Below are 12,481 nucleotides of genomic sequence, written 5' to 3'. Positions count from 1 at the left end.
AAATCAATTGGAATAAAAAGTAAAAAATTCTCACACCACCACTGAAGAACGTTTCATTAATTGTATGCATTTCTACATAGTTTCCAAATTTAAGGCAAATGCTTTACAAAGAAATATAGCATGATGGTCTAGATCGTCAAGTTTATCTATAGGCCACACAGTGCAGGATTGCTCACTCCGGAAGCAACAGCAGTAGAGATGTGCCCAGTCTGATGGGAGAGAGCAGTACCTGATGTGGATGGTGCACTGCAATTATACGTAACAGTCCTTTTGCATTGGTGGCACAAATGTATGGGACACCTCTTAACAAACCATGGCATTGCATAGGCTGGATCATACAACACACACTATAAATTAAGAGTAGGATAGAACTCAGGATGGAACAGATGTTATGAAAGATAAGCATCACAGCAATTAGATCATGTCTAGGAGTTTCCATATTTCATGACTGTGCAACACTCTAGCTATGGTCTCATTTCAGATGTGACCTGTCTGGTGAACTCCTCTTTACCACCTATCCTTCTCCTCCTCTCCTTTCAGGAGGTTCTATAGATTGATAAAGTCTTCTTTCAGCCTCCTTTTCTCCAGACTGAACAGCCCCAGTTCCGTCAGCTGCTCCTCATAAGACTTCCACTCTAGACCCTTAATCCAGCTTTGTTGTCCTTTGCACATGCTCCAGCAGCTTGATGGCCTTCTTGTAATGAGGGACTCAAAACTGAACACAGTATTCGAGGTGTGACCTCAACAGTGCCAGCTACAGGGGGACAATCACTTCCAGAGCCCTTAGTCTGATACAAGGCAGGATGCTGTTGGCCTTCTTGGCCACTTGGGCACACTGCTGGATCATGCTCAGCTGGCTGTCGACCAGGAACCCCTGGTCCTTTTCTGCCAGGCAGCTTTTCCAGCTACTCTTCCCCAGGCCTCTAGCATTGCTTGTCTTTGTTGTGACCAAAGTGCAGGACCCAGCACCTGCCCTTGTTGACCCTGATACAGTTTTCCTGAGTTCAACAATCCAGACTGTAATCTGGAATTCATGTTTTTGAAGAAGAACTGAACCTATTAAAGCAAGAAGGTATTGTCTAACCTGTTCCATTCTTTGTATGACTCAAATGTTTATTTTTTTATTGTATATTGAATAAATATTTTTCAGGAGATGTCTAAATCTAACTCCAGCTCAGGTGCAATACCATTTCCTCTGTGTCCCACACCTTACCACAAGCCATCTACTGAACTGTCTGACACAGGTAGCTGAAGGAGGAAAAGAGCAGGCCAGTAGCTGTTGTGTCTCTCTATGTTGGGAATCTGCATCTCTGGCTGCCTGTTAGAAGCCAAATTCAGCATCGTTGTCAGCTGTTCACTCAGCCTGCAGAAAACATGTTATATGCTATTTTTTCCACCTTCCTTTGTTCTCATTAGTTCGATGTCCAAGGCCATCAAGGTTTTCTAAAAGCAAGACTTCTGAAGTAATTTTATGCTTTGTTTTTAGAAATTATTTATAGTACTTAAATCTTTTTGTCACGATATAGAAAGTAAATATATTGATATTAATGAAAATAAGAATATAAATCACTAGCTCTCACATTAATACCAATAACTAAGTATTTAAATTCACTGTGACTCTATATTGAAATCTGATTTTTTTTGGTTGGTCTTCTGGAGTTACGTGCTTATCCTATTTTAATGCACACTAATGCAAATCTCTTCAAAGACCAGCTAAAAAGATTTCTGAAGCTGCAAGTCAGACTAGTGTCACAGAACAAAACCAAAAAAATGGCTCATAGCTAGTAATTCTAAAACGAAAGTATGAAGCAGAATAGCTTTAGCTGCATTAAGCATAATGTGCAAAACCTCTCAATTTCTTACTCATCTCAGAGGCATCTTATTTGTGAAACGGCGTATTTGGACAGCTCGGTGATTACAGTACTTGAAAGCTGAAATATGAACAGTGAAATTAAAAAAATACATGTAATGAATTGTTCTGTGACCGACACATGTAAAGTGTCACGATTTCCTACAGATTTAATCCTACTTCTCTCACTCCCCTTGACCAAAATAATTCCAGCTTCTCTCCCACCACAGGTACTTTCTGACATTTCTTCTGGGCAGGATACAGCACCTGCTGTGCTTAGCGGGAAGGTCAGTAATGTCAACTGCTGCCAAGGAGAACATAGAGCAGCTTTCAACTCAGCAGGGCACTGATTTGGGTTTTTCCTCTTTACTGAGCCATGGATATCATAGAATCATAGAATCACCAGGTTGGAAAAGACCTCTTGTATCATCGAGAAGAGACCAGTATCCAGCTCACTACAACATCCCTTCAGGTAGTTGTAGACAGTGATAAGGTTTCCTCTCTGTCTCTTTTTCTCCAGGCTAAACAAACACAATTCCCTCAGCTGTTCACCACAAGACTTGTTCTCCAGAGCCATCACCAGCTCCCTTGCGTTTCTTTGCGCACACCCCAGTACCTCAATGTCCTTCTTGTCGAGAGGGACTGAAAACTGAACACAGGATTTGAGGTGTGGCCTCACCAGTGCCGAGTACGGGGGCACAATCACTTCCCTGGTCCTGCTGGCCACACCGTTTCTGATACAAGCCACAATGGTGCTGGCCTTCTTGGCCACCTGGGCACACTCCTGGCACATATTCAGCCAGCTATTGACCAGCAGCCCCAGGTAGCTTTCAAGCCATTAATCCCCAAGCCTTCAGTGTTGTATGGGGTTTTTGTGACCCAAGTGCAGGACTCAACATTTCACCTTGTTGAACACCATAGAGTTGACCTCAGCCCACTGATCCAGACCGTCCAGATCCCTCTGTGTATCCTTCCTTCCCTCAAGCAGATTGACACTATTGCCAGATTTGGTGTCATTTGCAGACTTACAGAGAGTGACTTGATCCTCTCATCCAGATCATTGATAGAGATATTAAACAAGACTGGATCCAACACTGAACCCTGGAAAATGCCTCGTGTGACCAGCTGCTAACTGGATTTAACTCCATTCATGACAATTCTTTCAGTCCAGCCATCCAGCCAGTTTTTTACCCACTGAGAAGGATACCCATCCAGGCCAAGAGCAGCCAGTTTTTCCTGGAGATTGATGTGGGAAACAAAGGCTTTACTAAAGTCTATGTAGACAACATCCACAGGCTTTCCCTCATCCACTAAGCAGGTCACCTTGTCATAGATGGAGATCAGGTAGGTCAAGCAGGATCTGGCTTACTGCTGCTGTCTCTGCCATGTCTTCTCCAACTGTAGGCTGGCTTTGACCTGAATTGCAAGGCTCTGATATCATGCCCTTTAAGACCCAGAGTTGCTTAAATCCTTTCTTCCTAAAACTCACATGACTCTATATTCCTTTCTTAGTTGTACCTCTAAGGAACAACTAGTCCAGGGTTTCGTTTCAGCACTTTGGACAGACAACTCTTTGTTTGTTTTACTTGGCTTGCAGTCAGGGAAAACCTGTGAAAACACTCTAACACCCTTCTGTTCCCTGCACTCCTTGAGGGGAATTTCTACATTCCCTTTCCCAGCCATGCTCTGAGAGGAATCACTCAGAATTGAGCAATATTGCTGGCAACCAGCTGCTTGTTTTACCTGTAAAGTAATCCACAGTGTGATTGCTCCTGTCACAATTTCCTAGATGCAGTTTGGTTATTACATGCAAATGACTCTTACGAAATGAATATACAAAGCTAAATGAAAGCCTCCTGTCATAACAGAGGTGGTGATAAAGATGCTGCTCACAGATCCAACACCGAATTCACAGAGACATATTCCCAGCCTGCACAGACATCACTCACTTTGAAAAGTATGTTTTTCCATTGTTCTATAAAACATGGGAAGAGAGCTCAGGAATACACAGGTGGCTTCCCACACCTTAAATATGATCTTCAAAACAACATTTGTGAGAACTGGGCTATCAGGAGGGCAGTAACTGACAGCAAGCTAATGCTGCTCAGTAACGTATTCCTTAATAACTCACACGTCATCTACCAAAGCACCTAACTTACTTTAATACTTGATTTTTTTTTTAACAGGCCTGAAATCTCAGTATCATTCATACAACTATTCAAGGATTTCTCCACACAAAAGAAAGTGACCGGTTGGCTCAATACTGCTTAGCTGGATTGCTCTACAAAAACTGATACAAGGAATTTTGTAAAGTAGTGCTTCGGTCAAGGAAATGCATACACACCTGGAATATATGTAAGGCATGCACACAGCCACAAAATGGAGGAGAGTTCAATAGCTTATGCAAGAGGCGGGCTTCAATTATAAGCCACAGGTTTCACCTGAATTTGAACTTCAAAATGCATGTGAAAGACAAATAAAGCTGAATATCCTTAACCACTATCAAACAAAACAAATGCCATTGTTCTGGTTTTCTATTACTTTTTAATTTAAGATTAAATTCTTTATTAACACCAATGCATGCTGTGGCTATAGGAGAATATTTTCATTTAGAAGACTATCTTAATCTTCAAGCTCTGTAATGAAACAGAAGAAGGAACATTTTCAAGGTGCAATCTGGTCTGTGGTCATAACACAATGTGCTGGCATCTGCTGTCATTTTCTTTTTTCCCTGTGCTGACCTGCTGGTAGAGAGAGGGGGTAGCTGATGAGCTTTCCACCATCAATGCTTCTTGCCCATGATTTTGTACACTGGAAAATTACTCAGTGTTTATAGGATTACTCCATTAAGCATATTTTTGCTGAAGTTATGAACACGCTGAACCCTTAAGAGCTGTAAAAGGCAGATGTGGTATAAGAGCTCATACCTTCAGCCTTCTTTGCCTTCTTTAGACAAGTCTAAGAAAAGAGAATAACTGCTGGTGGGATGGACAAGAAAGACCCTGCCTAAAATCCTGTTTCTAATGTCAGGTTAATGAGGATTCTATATCATTGGGGGAAATTACTCCAGAAAGAAGGAAATCACAGAATCACAGAATAACCAGGTTGGAAGAGACCCACCGGATCATCGAGTCCAACCGTTCCCATCAAACACTAAATGGTGAGAGGGAGAAAAAAGAGCTAAGAAAAATGGGGTATAATGGAAAGGAAGAGAATGAAATAAATATTCCCAACAGAAAAATAGAGATAGGAAACATTTGTACCACCTAGATCAGCTTGTATCCCACAGCAGCACATGCACATCTTCTCACACAATTTCAGACTTTTAGTATCTATTTTTGACAGAGCTCTAGAAATAAATTTAAGTTTGAAAATGAAGTTATTTCTAGTAAAATCAAGCAGTCTCTGCAGGCTAGTGTCTTCAGTGAAAAGACCACTTCTAACAGCATTTCCTTTGCCCCTACTCAGATGAAAGGTGTGTCCAGATCTCCTGAAATACTCTGTAGTTAAGTGTTAGACTCAAGGCTATTAAGAATCTCAGATTATCAAGCTAGCACAACTCTCACTTATAGCTGTGGCAGCCGCCTTTCTGATCCATTGACTACCCCACAGCTGATCTTCTGGGAGAACAAAAAGATGACCTGGCTGCTGCCAAAACAGGCTCACTGCTTTCCCATCAAGCTTACTGCTCAGCCATCAGCTGCCAACATAGTCCTTCTCACTAGGAGAACAGCATGGAGTAGACAGCAGATGGCCTCTTTCATATACACACCTGCTAGGCATCCAGATGCAGAACTCCTAACACCATTATTCAAACTAATATTAGATTTCCTATGTTACTTCAGCAGCAGCACTGTGATTCCTATACTAACTTGCATAAGTCATCAGTGAACTCTTAATGTTGTTTTGGCATTTACAATGCTCTGCAGTGAATGTGAGATGCTAATAAGATTTTGAGAAAATTTCAAAGGTTAGAACAGTAGCCAAAATAAACTGCCTATTAGCCAAATAGTTTACAGATTACTGAGAATCTCTGAAGCTTATGCTGGGCAGAAGAAAATAAAATCACCAAACCAATTGTATCTACTAGAATAACTAAAACTAAAATCTACTAGAGTATCATCCAGAAGAGAACAATACAATTAAAATGTACCTTCCTCATATATATGCATGAAGGTATGTATGCATAGACATGTAGATCTATGCAGATGACAGAAAAAAAGAGATAAGGAACACTTAGCAAAACTGCTGTTTAAATTGCCATGATTTAGGATTAGCAGAGCACATGTAACTCAGCAATTTGTTATAGCCCATCTGCAAAATCAGGTAGGCACTAGTGAATCATTTGTAATTCATATTTGGATCACATCTTTATCCAGCCCTCAGTTACAAAGAAATATATTTCTGCCATCCTTTTTTTCAATTTGAGAATGGCGTTGTTTTAAAGAATTAGCATGAAATCTTATTTATACAATGGAGAGCTTTATCCCAAAAAGCTCTGAAGCAAATTCAGAAATGACCAGCAAACCAGTTGAATGTGCACTTCTGTTGTGAAGTTTTAGCCATCCCTGAAGAGATAAGCAAGAGAATGTTATATGCTAATACATAATTATCCTTGAAATTAATATGTAATATATGTTCTTGTATTTTGTATACTTAGGACCAGTACATGATTCTGCATTTAGTCCTTGAATCAATACCTCAAAAGTATGTTTAAGTCAAAGGAAAATATTCTAGAGAAGTTATACAGTCACATTCAAGAAAACTGCCCCAGGCAAGACCTGAAGAAGTTCAGCATATATGCTTTATCCATAAGAAAGCTAAGATGAAATAGCACATTCCACAAATATCAGAAGACAACAACAGATTTCATTCTATCTACATTGTTTTAATGTTTAATTTATTTTATTTTAAATATATTTTAGCACAGGTTGAGACTCATCCAGCCTTATCATTAAAAAAACTTGTTAGTGTAAACATTAATATCTGATCTCTTCATCTAGAGTCCCTTTATAGTTAATGAGGATTTTAATAGTGCAAGTACCAACAACTGGAGCCTCTTACTGAGATGTCTTTTAAAAAAGTTGGTGCAATCCAAATTAATGTCTATATCAGGAAAAGGTTTTGTGATTTGCATTGTCTAGGCATTGCTTTTCTGTCTTAAAACCTATGAATAACTACTGCTTTGCATAATTCTCAGGAGCTCCAGTAAGCAATTTTTTTCAGAGTTTGCCTCTTTTTAATGAAAAACATACACTGTTCTTGATGCAAGATAAAAAGTCATATATCCAAGATGTCAGAGTGCTGCAAGGCCATTTGGTACACTCTGTTTGCAGCCATGTGAATATCTTATTTACTTGTGAAAGTCAGCTACATATAAAAATAAGTGTCTTAATATCTTGCCTTGATTCAAATAGCTTTCAGCACATCTGTGATGTAACTGCCTGACACAGACCCTTCCTCCCTCAAGCAAAAGAGGTGATATCCATGACTCAAACCCAGCATAAACATCAGCAGATGTCTAAACAAACATCTGGGCAACATTCGCCCCACTGACCCTTCCTGGGGAGTGCTGAGTGCCGACAGGAGATCAGGGGAAACATTCTCAGCATCTTCAGGGATCCTGCTCCTAATCTAGAATAAATGCTGCTGCTTATGCAACAAGTACCTCTTTTGAGAAAAATACCAGCTAAATTTCCCTTTGCCAATGAAGGGCTATGGGTTATTTTGGGGACTTGTATGCAGAGTCTCTACAATACACTACTGTTACTCTGTTTCCTCCACAGTTAGTGGCATTTGTGATCCAGTCCAGCAAAGACTTCTTCGCACACCCCCAGTTGGGAAATGTCTGTGCTCGACCCTTAGTATTTGCTGCTGATATGATAATGATCCTACTCAATGCTTCGCAGTTGCTACATATATGCTTCAATCTTGCCCCTAACCAAGTTAAAATGTCTTTTCACCAGGGGCAGTGGCACTCAGGCAGTGCCTTCCAGTAGTCTGCCAGTCACATTTTAATGCCAAGGGGATGTAACAGTACTGATGCATGTTAAAAATGGCAGTGGTAACCACATAAAAACATGTACATACCTGCAAACACAAACTTTTATAAGAAACATTGTTGAAGGCACATAGAGCTACTTACTTGACAGTAATATGAGTTGAAGACAGAAATATACTTGAGTCAGGCGATCTTAGTTGGACATACCTTAACCCCTATTGTGTCAACCACTAGAGGAAATTACAACCTTGAACACAGTTTTCTGAACAGAAACATGGCAAGATAAATTACCTAGGCTGTTGCAGTGTATCAGTGTATGAATCAATAACACAGTCTCTGCAAATTTGCAACAGTTATAATGGATACTGCTGTACGTAGTGCTATTGTTTGAAAAAAAAATCTGATGTTTTTCTTCTAAAAAATTATCTCAAAAGCACAATTAATTACACTGTTGAGAAAGCTGATGCATATCCAAACCACCTCAAAGGTGAAGGCCTTTCATTAAGACAATGCTATGCATTTACATTTCTCCCTCTTACACTGTCTGCGCTGTGAAAAGGAGCAGACCACTCCAATAATACAGCTCAAGGATAAGAATGTGGAGCAGCAGGAGCCAAAGCAGTTCAGTAATTAATCTCTCTTGAGAGGAATAAGACACGATTGGACTCTCTGTACTGGCTGGCACAAGCTCTTCAACAACAATCTACTATGTGAAAAACAGACTGGCCTTTGTTTCTGCTTTTACCAAGAGCATCACTCTTAAAATACTTCAGTAATTTGAAGATAATACCCCTGATATAAAGGCCAGCTGCATGGCCATAGAAATTAATGTATAATAAGTTCACTATGAAGGCCTTTCTAGGAAAATGTTGATTTGAACTGTTTCTGCTCATCCCAGCATGTTCAAATTGAATTCTGCAAGACTGTTGAGAAGTATTTAGCCTGAAGCAACAGTTACATCCAAACACAGATGTAACTCTTTTGTACTTTGGGGCATTGCAATGCTTAAATGGGAAGGAAGAGAGTGCATTGCATTGTAGAAACACTACAATACATGGAAAGCATTATTTTTGAATGTCTGGATATTTAATTAGCTAATAGCACACTTCAGAAAGCTTTGTTAGATGAGATGCTATACCTTACACAATAAATTAACAAAACACCAATACTCTGGTTGAATACCCACCAGATAATATACTTGCCTCTCAACTTTCTCTTCAAATTGACAACAGTCATCATGCCTGGTCTTACCACAGAATCATGTCTTTGAATCAGATCATGGGAGAGGCATGCAACAGGCACCTTGTGCCACTCTCCAGCAGCCAAATGGTGTCTAAGTGCCAAGTCCTACCAGAGAGCACTCTTCTGCTGCAGCTCAGCTCGACTCAGCATCTCTCCCAGTCCTGAACCAGACATGAACCACTGGTAGATCCTACCTTAGGCTGTCTAATCCCACAAGGTCAGAGAATAAAAGGGAGGCTGGAATGTCACATTAGAGCTGTGCTGCCCTCCCCCTAGCCTGTCATTTTACATGACAGGCACTGTCAAAAGATGTGATTAGAGTTACATGCTTAGCATATAGCCTGCACCCTCTTCACATCCCAGGAGTTGAGAAGAGAGTCATGCAGGAGACAGGCAGCTTACTGCCAGATGATTCCTTCCCCAGAGAAAAATACTGGATGGGGATTTGCACATAAGACATTACACCTTACTTGTGGCCTTGCTGCAGCTCCACAGGCCCACAGCACTACCTGATGGACTTGGAGACAGGTGCCCTGTCCCAACAGGGGACTAAGCAATGTTATCTGCCACTGCAGGGAATGCAAACTCCTGCACTTCCACTACCCACTCCTCCATATGGACTCTGTCCTTCGTTTTTCCTTTTATTCAGCCAAAGAATATAAGTAATATAAGTAATATTAATTTTCATTGATGGCAATTATTAATTAGAATCAGCAGTAGATTGTAGATATTTTGAATGAAGAAAAAAAGCATCAGGTATAATTTAGCTGCTTCTGGGACCACGAGCTCATTCATACAGAACAGTAAGCAGGGGAATGGTTAATCTTTAATAAGAGAGTAATAGCATGTGCCATGCCAGATATGGGGTTACTGGTAAGGAAAGTATGATGACATGTACATGGAAAATTGAGTCTGAGGGAAAGTGTGACAAAGGTGGATAAAATCTTTCTCAAACTGAAAAGGTGCATCAGAGTGATTTGATGAAGCCCATGTCAGATACAGAATAGGCTTCAGGAATGAAAGATCTGTCTCATGAATATCTGTCCCAAGGAAAAAACCACTCTCCTCCCACATCACAACACAAGGTCAGCTACTTCTCTGCCAAGTCTGGCCAATATGAAGCTTCAGTTATACCTGTAAACCAATATAAGAGCCTAAGCACAGTTTCTGTAAGGACCAGAACTATTACAGTCTGGCGTGATGTTAAGCACAGTGCAATAGTATCCCACAGTCTGTTAAATGTAGGTGAACTTTATCCCATAGTCATCATCCCAATGGAATGACATCCCCTGACATCCAGGAACCATACTTTATCAAGCAACTAGAATCACAAATAACTATGATTGAGATGCACTTATATCTTTGTTATTGTAGACATCAGCTTTTTAGAACATAAATAAAACAATCCAAACAGAAGAGTTAGCTCTCTTTATAGATTATGTAATAAATCAAGGTCCAAAGCCATTATTTTGAAGGGTAGGAAAGACTTGGACTGAAAACATGCCTACAATATATACCGTTTCACCACTACTAAACAATACAGTATACAAGAAGTCATGTCATTGCAATTTGTAACAGAAAAAACAGCCAGACAAATATTTGTCTCATTCTTAAACAGTAACATCAGAGGTTCGGAGGATATATTTCACAAAAAAAAAAAGTCCCACAATGCATACAAAGAATTCCTTATATTTCCTTATATTGCACAGAGCACTTGGGTACAGTGTTACATAAATATTCAGCACAATAGTGTGTTAATATACCAGTCAAAACCACTAAGCTTCAGACTCCCACAAGGATTTGGGCTAGAGGTAGGAACCTAGAAAGTTCACTATAGCACTACTCTGAGCTGGTGACTGCCTTGTTAATTAAGTTATAGAAGGTAAAAGATGCAGAAGTAAACATGTCAGTGCTAGATAACTTTAAGTCAAGGAATGATGTTTTGCCATTAGGACCTGTGACTTCCTCTAGTCCTGTTCTACAGCAGATTAGAGGATTTTGCTTCAAGCATTTCAAACCATATACTGAAACTGTTTCCAAAATTCTATTAAAATGTCTCTTCTTTATGCTCTTTCTTGAATGATCATCTTAGAAATATACACTAACTTAATGCAATCTATAAGTGATCTTTGGGGAGGGGAAGTGGGGGAAATAATGCATGCATACCTCTAGTGAAAATCTACACATACTTCTATATGCAGCCAGATAAATTAGAAATCACCAGGCACAGCTGTGCTGCCAGTGTTATTTCAACTGTCTTTCCTAGCAGAGTAGCTTCATCAGAGGCGTGTAAGCTTGCTTATTGCAGTGTAACATGACTTTACAGGTAGTCCAAAGCTAGTCAACCTTCCTATATTAAATACAGTCATCACTGAGCTATGGGCTTCCAATTGCCCAGCAATATGTACATATAGAGCCAGGTCAGGAAGATCTTTAGTCTGCTCTAACTTGATCACCAGGTACTGCCTTCTATATTTCAAACATATATATATTGTAGAACTCAGTAGGTCATTTCTGAATAGTCAATGAAAATACAGATTGGGTCCTATGTTTCTGTATTGTATATACAAAAAGCTTATTTGATGTGGCTTTCACAGCAGGTACCATCTCAGCAATACAGAACTCTCCAACCTTCAAACAGGAACTGACAGATAAACATGTCAAATATGAATTCAAACCACAGAGGTATCTGAATCAAAAAAAAAAAAAATTGCCAGGAGACCTAATGCTATACTGTTATATTTCAACACAGCTAACATTTAAAAACCAATCACGTTGATGAGGTCAAGAGCAAAACATTGCTTCTGTGCTTAAGTTGAGCATAAAGTTCTGAATTGACAATGTTTTTACCACTTTTTCCATTGCACTGGGACTAATAATTTGCTACTAAGAAGCTCATATCTTTCACTTCATTACTTAACCATGGTAATAAATACTCATTTTAAAACTGGATATAAGAACTGTAAAATGAAGTCACCAACCTCTAATAAGGTGGAGTCTTTTCCAATGCAGATCCACAGGCAGTACCTAGAATTGAATAAAGACAGGGTTCAGTTGTTTGCTCAACTCTCAATTTTCCAATTACCAGTTTAAAACTCGTCATGCATACTTTCATAACATTCTCATATAATCAGCTTTTCCCAGATGTTTTCTGCAATGCAGAAACATGTAGGTTTCCAGTTAGTTACTTTCTTACATAAAGATAAGACATTAATAAAATCTTACTAAAAATAAACTTTGAAACAGAGTGAGCTTGTGTAGTTTTATTTTTTCTGATTACTTGAGATACAAGCTATTATAGACGGCCTTTAAAATGAAGCATAGGTGCAGATTTAGTTATTTTTAAACTCATTAATGCCTTCTTAAAAAAAATTGATCCAAGAGCTGTC

At 39.5% G+C, this 12,481-nt stretch overlaps 1 protein-coding gene across 2 annotated transcripts in view; it reads right to left on the bottom strand.

Moving 5' to 3' along the window:
- Nucleotides 1-12,128, bottom strand: part of CNTN1 (contactin 1) — a 167,447-nt gene extending 155,319 nt beyond the window's left edge. Inside the window, exon 1 of one of the 2 annotated variants that reach the window (XM_069851723.1) lies at nt 12,074-12,128. The gene's annotated coding sequence lies outside the window, so the exon portion shown is untranslated. The remainder of the gene's footprint in view (nt 1-12,073) is intronic. The other variant, XM_069851732.1, reaches the window with a different exon arrangement.
- Nucleotides 12,129-12,481: the final 353 nt, after the last annotated feature.

Source organism: Phaenicophaeus curvirostris, chromosome 1 (genome assembly GCF_032191515.1).
Source record: "Phaenicophaeus curvirostris isolate KB17595 chromosome 1, BPBGC_Pcur_1.0, whole genome shotgun sequence".
Lineage (NCBI taxonomy): Eukaryota > Metazoa > Chordata > Aves > Cuculiformes > Cuculidae > Phaenicophaeus > Phaenicophaeus curvirostris.
Note: the sequence above shows the minus strand (reverse complement) of the source record. Positions and strands in the feature narration are given on the sequence as shown.